The 18865-nt window shown below is 40.5% G+C and overlaps 1 non-coding gene across 1 annotated transcript; it reads right to left on the reverse strand.

Annotated features, from left to right (window-relative positions):
- Nucleotides 1-17021: 17021 nt before the first annotated feature.
- On the reverse strand, nucleotides 17022-17154 carry LOC121101325. The gene has a single exon (XR_005833328.1). It is a non-coding gene; the product is annotated as a small nucleolar RNA SNORA2/SNORA34 family (small nucleolar RNA).
- Nucleotides 17155-18865: the final 1711 nt, after the last annotated feature.

Here is an 18865-nt window from a genome sequence, read left to right on the forward strand (position 1 = left end):
TAGCAATATACGAGCGGAGGAGCTGTAAGGGCAGCACAGGCATGTGCCTGGGTAATGTCAGCTGAGGGGAGCTGGACAGAAACCCCCGAATATTGGAGACGATCAAGACATAAGACCTCTTCTTAATTTCCAAGTCACAAGTGGCAGCTATCCAAACGTAAGGCACGAGGCAGAAGGTTTCCTCTGAACATATAAACACTTCATCAATGCCTTTCTACTCCCAGTCTGGTAGAAATAAACACTTGCATTAGAGAGGAACTTTACCTCTTTCATCTTGATATGCTGTATCAGGAAACCCGTCAACGGGGAGTAAATTTAGTGCATCAATAAGCTTTAGGGAAACCCTCCAGCTTCTCCGGGAGCTGCCCTGTTCTAACCTACGTAGTACAGTCTGACCCTGCTGTGCTCCTCACAGGCCAGCAGCAAGCTTTAGGGATGTAGAGTTTTAGCTTCCTACCAACTAAGATTCGGCAAAAATGAAAAGCTGGAATCACCTACAGAGGTCTTGAATACCTTTCTTAAGTGCTGCAGAAACCAACAGAAACATCAAACAAGATACAGATGTGTCTTTATCTTATGAAGTCACAAATAACGATCACACTTTAATAGGTCTATATTCCTCTTGGAATTTGGCATACCCAAAATGTAAATCATCCTGAAATTCCCCCCAATTTTGCCATCCCTCATTGTTTCTTATCTCCATAGGCAGTACTGTCAGTCAATGAATTAAAACCAGACACCTTGGGGCGCCGGGCATGACTCAGTCGATTAAGCGTCTGACTCTTGATTTTGGCTCAGGTCATGATCTCAGGGTCCTAGGATCGAGCCCCACATCAGGCTCCATGCTCAGTGGAGAGTCTGCTTGGGATTCTCTCTCCCCCTCTCCATCTGCCCCTCTCCCGCTCACACTTTCTATCTCTCTAAATTTAAAAAATCTTTAAAAACAAAACAAAACAGATAACCTAACTTCCTGCTACTAACTTCTGTGTTCCTTTCACCTGCCCTCCCACCACTCCAGGCTTTGTGCAAGTCAGCTCATTCTCATAGTCTATCAGGCCCCACATGCTCTATTTTCTCCCCCTCTACAACTATCTCTCATATGTTTCCCTATATCACTGGTTATAATCCAGCCATACACATCTCCTGTCTATTCCTCAAATGTGGAAAGCCCTTTTCTGCCTTGTTTTTCCCTTTGCAGAAATATCCTTCCTCTAGACCTTTGCCAAGTCTGCTCCTTCCCATTATCGAGGTCTTACCTTACAGTCCTCTCTGTTGCTTACCACCCTACTCCAGCCTCAGCACTCTCATTCCTTTATGCCATGGTTATGCTCTGTAATTGTCTTCTTTACTTGACTGTTTTCTTGCTCATTGTCTTCTCCCCTAAAATTACGTACACGCCATGAACAAAGAGCTCTGCCTACCTTGTTTATACTGATCCCTAGTGCCCAGCACACAGTAGGCATTCCTAAAGGATATCTGAAGAATAAAAGAATGAATGGATTCTTTCTATCCCTTTAAAAGGGAAAAGAACTGCCATTGATTGTTTGCTAGACCTACCTCCTTCCCAGGGAGGGCTAACAGCCACGAAGAACCTATGTCCCATGCGCTGTGCATTTCCTCAATGACACGTCAGGGGAAGACCTAGGTCAGTTCTACTTAGCAACTTCTACTGATCACAGAGCATACCATCTGGCCCAGAACAAGTAAATGAAGAGCTCTAGGAGTCAGGTACTGTCACTGTGCTCATGAGTATGAGTAGGTGCTATTACCACGGCCACTTTACAGTGAGAAAAAGGCATCCTGACAGTAAACCACTTGCCCACGGTTACCCAGCTGGGGTGTGGTGGAATGGGACTGAAAGCCTATCCTCGAACCTCTGTGCTCACAATTCTACACGTATTGACGTAAAATCATTGCACCGAAAGTCTGCCTGGGGTAATTAAGGAATCAACCCAGAAACTGAACCTAATCCTCCAATTTCCTTTTATCAAATATGTTTGATGCTGGGGCTACGTAAAGTGAACAAAGTTACTATACGCAGACTGAACTGTGTTAAAAACAAAATCAACTGAGGGGCTTCTGGGGGGCTCAGTCAGTTGAGTGTCCGACTCTTGGTTTGCACTCAGGAAACTGATCTCAGGGTCATGTGATCGAGCCCCAAATTCGGCTCTGTGCTCAGCATGGTCTGCTTGAGATTTTCTCTCCTTCTGCCCCTCCTCCTGCTCCCTAAAATTAAATATATATTTTTTTTAAATCGAGCGAAAACATACTGAAACAAGCAAATTAATTTGAATGGAAGAGTAGCAGGAAGTGGTGAGATGAGAAAGAAGGTTGGATGTATCATTAATAAGTAAAATTTAGTCAATAGTCAGAAGTTAAACTAAGAAAGGGCAGTCGAAAGTGATGCTGCTCAACTGCTTTGTTCTGACCTTCCTTAAAAATCTAAGTAGAGGCAGAGGGACAGAAAAGGAAAACGGACCTTTTTAACTTTCACATTGTGAGGGTAGTTTCAATGTTTTTTCCCCGCCCCCACACATTTTGAAATAAAATTTCACTAAAGAATAGATGGGCTATGTCGTATCGGGATACTGGAATGGATTTTTCATGTGGTCTTATGGGTTTATCAGTGCTGACCTACCTCAGTTCTTTTGTAGTTGGGATCTGATCGATTACAGGATTGTACTTGTATCCATAAATTATTGGGGAGATATTCGAGTTGTGCTGTTTGGTATACTAGCCTGTGAATGCGTGCATGTGTGTGTATGTGTGTGTGCAGGTTTCCTCTAGTAAGATGGAGTAATACTAACGTAAAACTTTTTCTGGGCTATTGTAGAAAGAATTAATGTACTGACATTTGCCACATCCTCTGGAACTCATCGAAATACTTGACAAAATAAAGTTGTCCACTTAGAACTCTAGAGCATCTTCTTCTTCAATAATTGCTTTCCTATGTTTCCACGCTACCCTAAAGCCCAGGGCGGGAATAAGAAATAGGAGCTGAACAAAGACGGCAGAAGGTCACAGGTACAGGTCTGCCCCAGGGGCAGGCAAGAAGGCAGTACTCTCTACACAGACAGTCAAAACTGTAATAAAACCCAGCAAAGTCAGCCTGATTTTTACTATCAGCATGCACAGGCAATTCTCAACAGTTAGGAAATACACTGCTTCCTGCCTGGTTGACTGTTCCCTCCAGTACATCTCCTCCTCCAACAAGATAGGTCACCTAATATTAGAGCTGCTGAATCACTAGAGGAAACCTGCACACACACATACACACACATGCACGCATTCACAGGCTAGTATACCAAACAGCACAACTCGAATATCTCCCCAATAATTTATGGATACAAGTACAATCCTGTAATCGATCAGATCCCAACTACAAAAGAACTGAGGTAGGTCAGCACTGATAAACTCATAAGACCACATGAAAAATCCATTCCAGTATCCTGATACGACATAGCCCATCTATTCTTTAGCGAAATTTTATTTCAAAATGTGTGGGGTGGGGAAAAAACATTGAAACTACCCTCACAAATATCACCTAGAAGAAGAACAGTTACCCAGAAACCATGGGGTAAATGAAATTTTTGTTCCTATCATAAATCTTTGAAAATAAATTTCTGAAATAGTTTCATAGCTGTGATATAACAAAATTTAGAATTAAAAAAGATAAAGGGAATTCAAGAGCTGAAAATGGCTTGGATAATATGTGAGGTCATATATGTAGAACTGTACAGTGGAAACAGCTTACAAAAATTAAGCATTTAACTTGACCTTGATCATAAGAAAATTGCCTTGCAAGTAAAAAAATCAGATCTAGAAAGACTGAATATATTTCACACATTCTCAGTGTCTGCTTCGTGCCAGATAGAGATTGAATTTGACAGATACATTCACCAACAGTAACGTCAACAGAAACGTATCTGTTTCTCTTTTCCACTTGGAAAATATCATGCATAAAATCGAAGCCTATGTTCCCAGCTCTGAAATGATCTGAAACTCCTACTTGGCACTGAAGATTGCCACAGAGAGAAAAGTCCTGTTAAAATGTGCTGGGTATGGGTATGTGCTGGGTATAGGAGTGTTATTCTGACTTTCTCACACCTATACATGGAACACAACCAAAGAAACCGCTACTAAAGAAAATGAGTGTTCCTCTTCGCACATACAGCATTAAAGTCAAACACGGAGACAAGCAGAGTAATTTGGCGCTCAGTAATGTCTCCCTGTCACCTGGCTGACACTCAGGCATGAAGTATGAAGAGACCAAAGACGGCACCAGATGGGCTGACCCCTTAGGATTCATTCTGCAATTAGACCAGAGGGTCACCTACTGTACGAACCATTTATGAGATAGTGTGCTTCTATGAAAAATTAAACACATTCAGTCTTACTCCTCTGAAATATTCCGTATCTGTGCAGAGCAGATAAGACTCACCTGTAAGTATAAATATAGGTAGATATCATGCGTAATAGATTGGTTGAGACTGCGTGCATATTTTAGATGATCAGACGTCTGCCTCCTCCTCTCTGAGGAAGGGCAGAGGCTGCAGTGACCGACTGGCACAGGTGCTCAGAGATCCATACTAGAGTCACATTGTATAAACCACGTCAAAATCCTGAGGAGAAAACTACTATGTACTAATTATCCCAGCACTAAGGAAGAATACCAAAAAGATTACATTTTAAGTAAGAATTCTAAAAAGATGCAGAAGTAATTTTAGAAGCAATTTTCAAGATCTGAATGTACATATCCATAATACATATATATTATTTCAAGATAAGGCAATTTCAGACGTTATGGTTTCTTGCACACACGCAAGCACTTGCTCTCTGTCTCTCCCGTCCTGCCTCCCTCCCTCTTTAGGTGTTACATAGACAACTCCATGACCTCCAGTGAGTATATTTTTCTTATATTGCATAACACAGGGACCAATTTTCAAAACTGATCCCAAAAAATATAGAATGGCAGTCTGGACAGATACAAAATATGTGTATCACACACAGGAGAACAGACACCACAGTTTTCAGCAAAAACACGGAACATGGAATAGCGAGATTCACAGAACCTATTTTAGTCTTGCTTCTGGGATATGTTTCGATACATTATCTCCCCACTTGCCCTTTTATACAAAGGTTCAGTGCACAAAATGTATAGATATAACACTGATCCATGAATTTCTAGATTTGCTTTCGGAACACGGTGAAATACTAGTTTACAGTTTCAGCCTCCAGTTTATTTCTGTAATTGACAAACCTATTAAATTCTGTTCTTGCTAATTATAAATGTAAGTCTGTAACAGAAAGGGAGATTACCGTCCGGTATAGCAGGCACCAAAACCTCTGTATTTTCAGAAGCTTCCAGTAATTTAGCTCCCTTCCCTTGCAATCAGTGAATATCTCAGCTGAGGGCTTTTCTCTGCCCTGGGAATGAATCAATGAACCAGCCAATGATACCTGAGCACGAAACTCTTCCTGATAAGAGTTGGGTACATTTATGCTTCAGAGAGTACAAGCAAAGTATCAAATTTCAGCTCTTGGTTGTTTTCACTCAGCCTACACAAGTACTATAGAGATCAGCAAAAGGTTAACTTGTAAGCAAATTTATGACATAAAATTTAGGACTAGATTTTGGAAACTTTAGCGTTGAATTCACAAAGGCCAGATTACATAGGGTCAAACAAAATGGATGGCAAAGAAATGCCACCCAGATAAAGTGAAACACACAAATGCCTGTTCCAGAAACCTCATGTTGCAGGGTAAGAGCCCCATCAGAACCCAGGATCAGAAGCCCGCGTTCAGCCCTTCCTGGTTGTGTGACCCCAGGCAATTCACAATCACTTGATCCTCATGGTTTTCGTCTATTAGGTGGAAATCATACATTACCTAATAGTAAATTGTCATGAATTGTCCAAAACACATTAACTTAAAATAAGAAATAATGCAAGCTAAGGGGAAAAAGCATTATTTTTGGACTAAAATCAGAGTTTAAATGCCCAGCTCTCTTTCCTACTCACTGTGATTTTCAGTATTTTCATCTATCAAGGGAATACCTACCTTAGAGGGTCATTGCGAGAGATTAATCAAAAACTATATTTACAAACTACCCAGGATAGGGTGCTCAGAATATTAAAGATTAATAATTGCTGTTTCATGATTCTTATTTCCGTAAGGATTAAATTCACTTGTTCAAAATGGACAAAAGACCTAAATGTGAGACAGGAATCCATCAAAATTCTCAAGGAGAACACAAGCAGCAACCTTTTCGACCTCGGCCACAGCAACCTCTTGCTAGACACATCATCAAGGGCAAGGGAAACAAAAGCAAAAATGAACTATTGGGACTTCATCAAGATAAAAAGCTTCTGCACAGTCAAGGAAAAAAAAAAAGGCAGCCCATGGAATGGGAGAAGATATTTGTAAATGACACTACAGATAAAGGACTGGTATCCAAGATCTACAAAGAACTTCTCAAACTCAATACACAAGAAACAAATAAACAAATCATAAAATGGGCGGAAGATGTGGACACTTTTCCAATGAAGACATACAAATGGCTAACAGACACATGAAAAAATGTTCAAAATCATTAGCCATCAGGGAAATTCAAATCAAAACCACACTAAGATACCACCTTATGCCAGTTAGAATGGCAAAAATTGACAAGGCAAGAAACAACAATTGTTGGAGAGGATGTGAGAAAGGGGATCCCTCCTACATTGTTGGTGGGAATACAAGTTGGTACAGCCACTATGGAAAACAGTGTGGAGGTCCCTTAAAAAGCTAAAAACTGAGCTACCCTATGATTCAGGGCACTACTGGGTATCTACCCCAAAGATACAGACGTAGTGAAGAGAAGGGCCACATGCACCCCAATGTTCATAGCAGCATTGTCCACAATAGCTAAATCGTGGAAGGAACCGAGATGCCCTTCAACAGATGACTGGACTAAGAAGATGTGGTCCATATATACAATGGAATATTACTCAGCTATCAGAAAGAACGATTTCTCAACATTTGCTGCAACATGGATGGCACTGGAGGAGATAATGCTAAGTGAAATAAGTCAAGCAGAGAAAGACAATTATCATATGGTTTCTCTCATCTATGGAACATAAGAACTAGGAAGATCGGTAGGAGAAGTAAGGGATAAAGAAAGGGGGGGTAATCAAAAGGGGGAATGATGCATGAGAGACTATGGACTCTGAGAAACAAACTGAGGGCTTCAGGGGGAGGAGGGTGGGGGAATGGGATAGGCTGGTGATGGGTAGTAAGGAGGGCATGTATTGCATGGTGCACTGAGTGTTATATACAACTAATGAATCATCGAACTTTACATCAAAAACCAGGGATGTACTGTATGGTGACTAACATAATATAATAAAAAATATTATAAGAAAAAACAAAAAGAAACTATCGTTTCTCCCCTCCATCCCCCCACAAGGCTCTATGCACCTTTCTCCTGTTACCCAAATACCCTGTGGCATGGTCTTTGTTCTACAAAAGGTTTCCCCTTTGTGTGTTCTTCCCATGCTGCAGCACACTTGTAATTTATCTACAATGGCCAGCAAGGGACAGCTTATTAAGCCATCATCCGAGTCCCTTTTCGTAATCAACTCTGGAAAGAGGAAGTCTCTTGTGCAGCTAAACATAATGAAGCCTCCAACCCACCAGCACCTCAAAGGTCTACGACATCTGAGTGGGCTCCATTTCTAATGTTTCTTTTACCCAGTAGTTACTATAACTACCTCTTTTTATCAAAGATTGCCCCTCACCGGGGCCCTTCCACAATAAATGGGCAGGACAGGGAGAGTGGGCACTCTCAATGTGAAAGTCTATGTAATTTAAATTCCACAGCAAACGGAAATGACAAGAAAAGTGGGGCTGTAGCTAGAAAGCTCATTTTAAAGAAACAATTTTTTTTTTCAGGAGCTCAACATGCTTCCTCTTCCTGCACTATTTAATAATTTTGAGGGCTTTTTCCTTTCCCTTCTTCTCATGCAATCTCACAGAAAAATCAGAAAAAAATTATTGTCAAACTGATTAAACCGTCCATCATTTATATATCCTCCTTTTAAATTAAAAGTAGGTAAAAGCAACATTTATACAAGTGCCAGTCCTCAACAAAGTAAAATTTAAAAAATATCTTTCAGTTAGGACCAAGAATCACTTGCAAAATAATATACAGAACCACAAGAAATAAGGTAGTCATGAGGACAAAAAGTTTTATCTATCTCCCACTGAAATTAGCAATCGAGTATTTTAAATTCTCCATTACTTGGCTGAACTACCAAATTAAGCAAGTGGTCATTAAATCATGGAAACAAAAATAAATAAAAAATTAAAACAAAAAACCCACGAAAAACAACAACAAAAAAAACACGAAAAATTTAAAGACCATGGAAACCATTAAAAACAAATAGAATTAAAAAAGTAAAAATTATCATATGTAATCCTATGTCTGAGCAAAAACCAAATCTAATATGGTAAGAAGACAAAAGCCATAAACAACCAAGCCAAAAAAAAAAAAAAACCCACAAAAGGGGAGGGAGGTTCAATTACTTTCAAAGTGAGTACAAACTGTGCATGTGACACTTGAGGATTCCAGTATTTCATAAACAACACTGGTGTGCGGAAAGTGCAACTACCTGAAAACAAAGAGCACTCGCAAGCTCCAGATAATGCCGCTGGCACAGACAGGGTCAACCAGAGTGACCGCAGAGCAGCGCAAAGAAAGAAAACAGACTAAAACACTCAGGGTGTCATCTGATGTCTGATTAAAGCTGCTTCTGCAATGACAACAAACGTTCAGCAGCTGCTTGTTGAGATTCCACGAAGAGCAAAGAGCGAGAACAGAGCCCTCCCAGTGCAGAATTAGTGGATGGATCTTCACTAGGCACTGAGCTTTCTTAATAGTCTCTTGTGTTGAGGTTTCCCTCCCACCCTGACACCGTATTTAAAACTCCTCAATTTACATCAAATCCAAGCCTCAATTCATAGAAGTCTTGCTTTTGACAATCTGTGGCCTCCATCTATTTAAGTTTTAACGGAAATGAACTTTCCCTGCACGTGCTAAGCAACCCTGCATCCTTACTGTTCCATGATCCTGGCCAATATGGAAAGAGAGGTGAATCTTATTTCTACATTAACAGGTGCATGTTTGCCTTTAGAAGCCTATGTAGAAATTGTCTCACAGGGCTGCTCCGTGCGTGGTGGGCTGTGCCTTGCCCAAGCTCCAGAGAGGCATTCCAACAGAAACAAAGGAGTGTCTGAAGGGGCCATAATAATACACGCATAAATTACCTTTAACAAGTACTGGTAAGACTAAAAACAATAAATTATTAAAAATTATGTTTAAAATAAAATAATCCCTCATTTTTTTTAGGAGATAAACATACCTTAAAAGCTTCACTATAAATGGCTTTCAAGGAGGGAGCCCCCATTTGAACTAGTGGGACTGGACGGGAAGCACTAAATGTGGAAAGGTTACTTCTTTTTCTAAATTTTGAAATACCACCTTGTGCGTGAATGCAAACGGACAGGAATATTTAAAGCAGAAGGGAGCAGCAATGTGTTATTTGGATAGACCAGTAGTTGCCGCCCATTCTGGTAATATACCTTGATTTTCCTCTTTGGAATGAACTTCTCCTTCCAGACTCTCAGTCCAGGTGATTTGGGTAAAATAGATCATGCACTCCCACTCCTCTGTGGGGCACACTTGTGACCAGTCGCTTCCAGCCTGGTGACATGACCAAGTTGGTGCAGTGAGACTCAATCCCAACAGTGGAATTACTAGGAAGATGAAGCTCTCGCCTTCTCCCAGTCTCAAAGGTAGTAGAATGTGGGCCTGGAGCTGCTTGTGACCATCTGGCTGTGTCAGAGGAAAAACCCATCTGCATCTGAAGCCAACACTGAGGAAAGCATAGCCAAGAACCAAGGGGACCAGTCATAATGGCATCAGTTGGATCCCTGGAAATGGGATCCAACTGCATTAACTTAGACCTTCCCTGGCCCTTTCAATCACATGAGTCAGGAACACAACCCTCCTTTATTTTGGCTTAAACCAATGGTGAGTTGGGTTTCTGCAATCTCAAAGAGTTCCACCAGTAACTTGAGTAAATCATTATAGCATTGGCAATATCAGAAATTCAAAACACCTTTTCAATGAAAGGAGATCACTTTCTGTAGGAAACTTCCATGGGGACCTTGCAGTGAAGTGATTTCTGTAAGGTCACTACCCCTCTGCAACAATCTATGTTATGTATTTTCTTAATCCCTTTATACTTCATAGTAACATGACAATGGTGACCTCCTACCAGCAGAACTCCTACAATTCTGGGAAAAAAACATAGAATTCGATGATTTTGTGATAGCAGAGAATTAAACACCAGATGAAAACAACTACATATGGCAAAAGCCTGTGACTTTCTTTTGTGCTTCAGCATTAAAGGCAGTCTTAATGAGCAAGCCAAAGGATCTCTTCCCATGACCAAATCCTAAAAGAGAAAGGGAAAGATATTCTTTTATCTAAGCTCCTTCCCTCCCTGCTGGGAATATTTAAATCTTAATTATTCCTCACAGTCTTTGCAACCTTGCAGAGTAAATTCCTGATGAAAAAACGAGATCCTTTCTTGGGGTATACGCTCCATAGTGCAGTAACGACTAAGAAAGAAACATTAAAGAGCCTTGCTCAAGGGCACTGCTGTATGACCGTCAACATCTGGGGACCCCCCAACTGCATGGGTTCAGAAGCAGTTTTCCAAAGAAAACCAAGAGCAAAAATACGTATTTCCACATATAGGCAAAAGTTCACCTGTCTTTTACACTTTAGAAATGCGAAGTTTATGTGTGTCTACTGAAAAGAGAAGGCAAGAAGAAAGTCTGATTGGGAAAAGTGCTGATGTTGACCCAGGTAGACGATCGTTCGCCTGGACACTCCCAAATCACCCTAATTGGTTACGACTCCCATCTGTGGTTTTTCACACTCAACTTACAAATGCTAATAAATACACTGGATAATAGGTTATTATTCAATTTAAGACAAAGTCAAAGGTCAACTGCAACTCTAGTCCAGATCTGAGGGGAATCGCAGGTCTGTTATTAACCTGGACATACCCAGCAGCTACAGACCAAAAGAATAGAACTCCTGTGCGGCTGGCCTGGCAGGTGGTCCCACAGACCTCACCATGGCTCCTCACAGTGGAGGAGGCCAAGACCAAGGGACAGGTTAGGATTCTCAATACCCAGTGATCAATATTTTCCTTCTCTCAACTATGGGATCCTCCTAGCACACCACAGTAAATAATTAAAGGACACTGACACGGCCTCCACTTATCACCCCCACCCCACCTTTTAGGAAAGGACCATACCAAAAACATTTTCTCTTGCAATATCTCGAAGCCATTAGTAAAAACTTCTATTATCAAACACTTTCTATTGAATTACCTAAATTCAATGTCACTTCTTTTTTTCTATTTTACTGCTGCAAGGATAAAGACTTTACTGCCTTTTATCTTCAGGACTTTTTGTTACTTATTCTTAATTCTAAAAAGAACTTCAGATGATTTTTTTTTTTAACCAGTAACCATCTTTATCAGCTTGGATAAACTATTTAATTTTCCTAGGCCTAAATTTCTTCCTCTACAAAATAAAGTATCAGAACAAATTTAAGGATACCTAAGGCTTTTACCAAGTCAATGTTCATCCTGTAACTCTAGGTTGGTTCCCTAGACTCTGTTCTAGCTCTTTAAATATGTGCCCTGTGTGCATTTTTTTCTAAGTTCCTAATTCTTTCCTGGCACTTCCCAAGAAAAAAAATTAATAAAGATGCAAATAAAAAGAATCCAACACAAAATTTCAATGCTATTCACTGACCTCCTATCTCACAATAACAGCTACAGGTGAATGGGAGGTGAGCTAACATGGAACCACTAAGTGTCTGAAACATGGAAGGTACACCCTTCCTTTTCCTCCTTGTATCAGAGCTAATGAAAGCCATCAATTAGTCATTAGAAATAAACCTTTCCAATTTGTAAATCAGGTTTTTGGTGTTTTACTGTTACTCTGAAAAGTTGACAGATGATGGAACGCTACGGAGGTGAAGAGAAGTTTGTGTATGTGGACTCCCCATATACTCTCAGAATATGCTGGAATGAATAAAGGTTGGGAAATTCCTACACATAATGCAAAACAACACTGGGATAAAGGTAAGTATGTGATGAACATCGAGGCTTGCTTCTCAGGCTTTCCTCAAATATACATACGCATGACACGTTAAAAGTTAGCATTTGTCTGTTTAAATGATGGCACATCTGTACCCTACCCTTTGCTCTAAAAACTATTTTAACGACCATGGTGTCTAGCCTTAAGGGATGATGGGAAAGCATCTCAATGATCTATCCTTCTCTTAGACCTTTGCTACCTAGATGATATGAATGATCATAGCTTTGGGATGTTCACACATGCTTGGGGAGCCAATCAACATTGCATTTGCAGTAGTCAAACCCAAACTTCTCCAAATGTTTGATAAAGAGTTCACTCCACAATCTCTACTTTGCTTGTTAGTGATGAGGAATGGTGCCATGAATTCACATGAATTGGTGTTAATACCCAGAAACCATTTTGAGAAGCAGCTCTACAATGTATAGAAACCATAAAACAAATCATGATAAAGAATCTGACTGATAAGGCCAGAAGTGATAGGGATCCCCATTGATCTTAGTACCTGAATACCCACTCCTGATTTCAAGAACAACTGTGCATCAATGACCAGGAGAAGGCAAGTCAGGAAGACTCAGTACCGGGACCTTCCCACCCTGAGATAGGCCTTTGGCTAAAAGTAGGAAAACACCTCTTATTTAAAGGACAGCTCTCTAGAATCATTTTTTCTACTTTTCATAAGTACTATACAAAAAGGAAAAGTCAATGCATATGGACTGAAGTCGAGAGAAGAGATCAAATAGTAAAACCTAGTCTTTTTAACATTTAGTCAGAATTTTGGAGATGATGCCTGGGCTTCTGCATCAAGACTCTTCAAAGATAGACCCCAAATCCCAAAGAGGGCTACATTAGTGCTTTTAAGCACCTAAATCATTAAGAGTAGAGGTCACATTTTTCACAGTATCCATAAGCTTCTTTAAAAATTAACTAGACTTTGGGGCACCTGGGTGGCTCAGTCAGTTGAACATCTGACTCTTTGTTTTGGTTCAGCTAATGATCTCAGGGTCCTGAAATCGAGCCCTGTGTCAGGCTCCATGCTCAGTCTGCTTGGGATTCATTCCCTCTTCCTCTTCCTCACCCTCTGCCCTCTCCCCAACTCACATGTGCAAGAGCACACATGTGCTCTAAATCTTTAAAAAAGTAAAAATTTTAGAATAAGAAAATAAAAATGAGATTTTTGACCATAAAAAACAAAAATCACAAAATTGTGAGTTTCCTGGGGGCCACATACATCATCTGACTCCCCTGCGTTTATTGCAATGTCTAACACTAAATGTTACTGAAAGAAAAAAAAAATGACTGAATGAAGGATTCTCTACTTCCATACATCTAACAAGATTAGGCTACCTAGAAATGTTTTCTATTTCCTAGAATATTAACCGTGAATCTACCACCTGTTTAATATTCACAGCAAAAAGAAAATTAATTCACAATCATGAGTATGTTTACAACTTTCAATTTACATATTTTAATTCATCCCCACAGTTAAGAAATTTGCGATCGTTCCAATATAGAGCATGTAAAAACGTTTTAACACCTGAGATCTGATGACAAGCCAATTCCCACTGAACAGACACTTCAGATGTAAACTTTTGAATATTTTACAGGCTCTGTGTGGGAAGGAATTCATGAAGGAATTAAATACCACAATTTACTAATAAGCCAAAACTACTTTCTGGGAAGTACTGTGAATTCTGTCTAGACATAGCCAAAGGGTTGATGAACAAAGTGTGGGAGTGACTCAGGAAGGTTCAAAGGTTCACTTTGACCGTTCCATCCAAATCCTATGGCTCCACAGCCATATTACATAAGTAGTTGTATCTTTAGGAGAAAAGGCACAGAAGCAGGGAGGAGACTTGATTCTTGCTGAATTCAAATAAAGGGTTTTACTCTAGGGTTAAGATTAATTCAGGATATTCTAGGGGCGCCTGGGTGGCTCAGTCGTTAAGCGTCTGCCTTTGGCTCAGGGCGTGATCCCAGAGTTCTGGTATCGAGCCCCACGTCAGGCTCTTCCGCTGGGAGCCTGCTTCTTCCTCTCCCACTCCCCCTGCTTGTGTTCCCTCTCTCGCTGGCTGTCTCTCTCTCTGTCAAATAAATAAATAAAATCTTTAAAAAAAAATTCAGGATATTCTAGAAATCAAATGTCCGTGGCTCTACTAATCTAGGAAAATGCACACTAAGTGCATTCCTTATGAGTTCCCTGAAGTCAGTTACTTGGTATTTCATGTATGAATGCCTAGTACTGCCCAGTAGGCCCAGTATCTTGTATGTCCTCAATAAACATTTATGGACTAAATTCAGTACTCTGTCACTCTCAGCAAACGTAATGATTTATAAAGTAATTCAAATAAAGAATTAACACCAAATCTTCTGCATACAAAATAACAAAATGTCAAAGACAGAATTGAAGCGTAACCCATCACAATCAATTAAGAAAAAATGGGCACCATGGTTTGTTTGTTTGTTTTAATTTTAATTATTTGTTTGCTGTAGCTGGTAGGGCTTGGGTTATATAATGTCCTGGAAAAAAGCAAGGATTTGGAGATTATAGGATCAGCTTCATCAGAGGGCAGGAGGTAGGTCTTCCTGTCGAAAGAAGGCAGGGCAAAATTTTAGTAGATGAGAGCATCTTCCTCCTAGAAGGTGAAAAGTCTCTGGGGACCTTGAAGGTAGGAGCACAAAGCCGTTGTTCCTACAGACGTCAGTTTACTTAGAACTTCTTCTAAAAGAAACTTCAGGAAGTTTCTCATCTTTTCGTACTTTGCTGGTGATTATCTAAGTGGGAGAACCACATGGAACTGTCCAGTAGGATACATGACCCGGGGTTCTAGCTAGAGGACTAAAGCAAAGGTCTACAGTCTCTGTAGAGCACTACTAATACCTTAAAAACAACTGAATACCCAACTCTCTGGTAGATAACATGCTTACCAACATACATTCTTACAGTTGATATTATGAACGGTTAGGAGAGCTGTATTTAAATGGGCGCTTTGATTTTCAGAATTTCTAAACAAGTTACATTAAAAAGGGTGTATCCTAAGAAACACTCCCAGGGACATATAAACAACAAAAATAACAAGTATAAGACCACCAAGCTGGGAATGGCAAGACTAATAGCCATTACACTTGAATAATGCATGTTCCAGCCATGACACATGCATAAAAATACAGAGAACATTATTCAGAAATTCACCCAATGGAAACAGAGTATAAAAAGTCACCAGAAAAAGGGTCCATTAACACTAATAACAAATTACTAGATAAGACCAAGAGAAAAAGAAAAAGCTACCTAAATACCTAAAAGGATCATTTATACCATAAACTTCTCTCTCCAAAACAACAAACAATTCTGTTCAACTGATAGGTTTAAGGTTGCAAAAGGAGGAATTTCAAGATGGATAAAGCAATCTGCGAACCTCTAAAAACAGTCTAAGTTCCAATTCAGTCATGTGTTCTCACAGAATTAAAAACTTTTGGGCACTGAAATGAATTGGAGACCCTTACCAAACAGTAATTTACAATTTTCATGAGAATACAGAAATTATCTCAGGGTATTTCCTCTTAACAAATATGCCCTAACCAGAAACTGGTGTTTCTTTAATCTTCACATTCTTTCCCCATAGGCTCCCAGATTTCTCCGCAAATATCCTATCCTACTCTGCAAAGCTGATAAAAATATCACTTATGTGTGGTATCTGAAACATCCTGTGGATGATGCCGTGAACAAAAATGTCTTCAGTGTTGAAGTACATTCAAGCATAATTTCCTATCACTCTAGCACCCAAAACTTTCTCTCCTCTGTTCACATTTTCTAAGATGCTATGGTCTAAATGCTTGAATCCCCCAAGATTCACACGTTGGAATCCTAATGCCCAAGCGATGGTGCGGGGTGCTTAGGTCATGAACATGAAGACCTCATGAATGGTGTTCGTGTCCTTGTAAAAGAGACCCCACAAGGCTCCCTGGCCCTTCCACCATGTGAGGACAGAGTGAGAAGTCTGTGACCCAGAAGACAGCCCCCACCCAACCATGCCGGCACCCTGACCTCAGACTCCAGCCTCCAGAACTGTAAGCAATACGTCGTGGGACTTATAAGCCACCCAGTCTATGGTGCTCTGTTAAAGCAGCCCAATCGGATAAGACATCATCGTGTAGACTACAGGAGCTGCGATCTAAAACTAGAAAAACGTCAATTTATCAGAAATGAGCTACAGAACACTGGGTCAGTAGTGAAAAGACCTCATCTTATCGGGCATCTAGTGGGGGAAAACAGGCCTCCTTCCCCTCAGAGAAAAAGCCCCGAAGCCCAGAGACGCTAAGTGATTTGTCCATCACCACCCTGATCCACAGCAAAGAAAATCAGTACTCATGGTGACTCCTTGAAAAACCAAAGTAGAGTAGGATTGGGTGGGAGGGTGTGGGGAGGTGGAAAAGGCTTGACAACACACAGTGACCTACTTAGGCCATGACTGCAGACTTGAGGACATAAGCCTCCTAATAGGGCAGTCAGGTCCAGAGTGCCTGACTATGGGTCTTCTAACGCCGTACACATCTCCTTTCACTGGGGAACATGTAAAAGCATCTTCTGTATTCATAACCAGTACTGTGGAGAGATTAACCAAGTTTCAGGGTTCAGGGGAATTTATGTGGGTAAAACAAAATACAGGAAAGGTATGCTAAGTTTTTAATAAACCATTGGTGCTGCTGATGCTAAAACTGGGCTCTCCATTACAGATCCACATACATCTAATCAACATGAACTACCGTGGTTGACGAAGTTTTTGTTTGCTTTCCATAAACTATGTTCTTCCAATTGAACAAGCCACTCCCACCGGGTTGCTGAATGGCTAACAGACCACAGAAACACATCAGTCTTGGCTCCTGTTTGAAACCAACAGCTACAGCAAACCACAGGTCTTGATTCGGGGCCTACGTTGACGACAGTTTAAGAAGCTCTAATTCACTTCACACACCTCTGTTCAGGAAGGCATTTAACTGGCTTAAAAAATAAACAGGAAAATATGATGCAAAAAATAAAAATATCCAGTTCTTTGATTTTCATGATATAAAGCTGCTCACAGACAGAACAATCACCTACATAAACAAATCTCATGATCCTCACTCATTACGCTAAAATCATGCTCTTAAAATTACCACGGGTTTAACTAGACTTCAAATTACAACTAGTCACAGTTTTAGGAGTATCATTTTAAAAACAAACATCCCAGTACACAAACGACTTCTATTAAGCCATCTATCAGGGGCAGAACCAAATCTATAGTTGGTTAACAGATAAACATGTTTTTTAAAAACTGAATTAGGTGTCTACTGTCAAGGACGATTCCTTAAATTCTGGGAAATTTCCCATTTGGTAAAAAAATTAACATAATGTTGGGAAACTTTACTATTCATTTTAAGTGATTGCTGGCTGTTGTTTTTCATTTTTCTAAAGGTATTTGGCATAAATGACTTGGTAGCAAGTCTGAAACTCCTATAACTCACATGTAGAAGAGAGATTAAAGTCAACATTCTCTTTTAAATAAACCAAATAGCCTTATGGATAATATTAGAAATATTTATTTTTTTTTAAAGTATTGGAACGATCACTAGGGGGACATTTGCCCTCTCTCTCTATGTTAGCCACAGTTTAAGTTTGTTTTTTCTCCACTCAGTATTTCCTCCAGTATAAATAAAAGATAGTTGCTTTTTCTAATTAATTCGTTATTTTCCTTAGGGTAATGTAATAGTTCGACATTTTATTCACCTTTCAGATTAACAAGATAGGATGACATAAGGAAGACATCTAGGTGGCAGTCAAGGCAGAAGGCAGAGCTCCATTTAAAAAAAAACACAAGGAAGACTGTCTTCCTAGGCTGGTGTTTTTCTAGACAAGCCAACACACAAGGTCTTCACCTGCCCAGGAGCAGAGGCAGGGCTGGTGGGGCATCTCGTCACGTCTAGAACCCACCAAGGTGCGCCGGGCCACTTCAGTCTACATTTGGAGCAATGGTGAATTTCCGTCCAAAGCCTCCTGGGTTTTATTTCACTGTGTTTTGAGCACCAAGTGCCAATGAGAACCTCTCAGAGTATGAAACTTAAGAAGTGAACCAAACTGGCATAAAATGCCACCTCCCCAGCCCCAGGCAAGCAGGCTGGGCCCAGGGTGCCTCAGCGGAGGATACAAGCACATTCAACTCCCTTGAGGAGGTCCTAGCGTGCTCACACCCAGGCCACCCAAGCCTGGCGATCACCTGCAGGACCATGGGGAACTAGCTTCGCTACCGAAAGTCTGAGATTCCGAGTCTGTAGATGGTGAAGAATACAACGGAACTACGGAAGCCGTGATTAAAGGGACCAGCAGTCCGAGGCACACTGTGAAATGTAATACGTGTTAGCTAACGCTGTTCTCTCTTCCCCATTTCCTTCACCTCACTGCAGGCTTCTCGTTCAAGCTCTACGCCAAAGAGCATTCGAAAACCATGAAAAGGAAGAGCACGTGTCATGTGTTTTAGAGAACATTTTATATAAATTTTGGACAGCACAAGTCCTTACTACTTCTGCATAATTATTATTAAACAGTATGTGACATACGTGCCTCCCCCACCCCATTCCAGAGGGCACCTACCAAGGAGCATCTGGCCTC

The sequence above is a fragment of the Ursus maritimus genome, unplaced genomic scaffold, assembly GCF_017311325.1.
Source record: "Ursus maritimus isolate PB19 unplaced genomic scaffold, ASM1731132v1 scaffold_7, whole genome shotgun sequence".
Classification (NCBI taxonomy): Eukaryota; Metazoa; Chordata; class Mammalia; order Carnivora; family Ursidae; genus Ursus; species Ursus maritimus.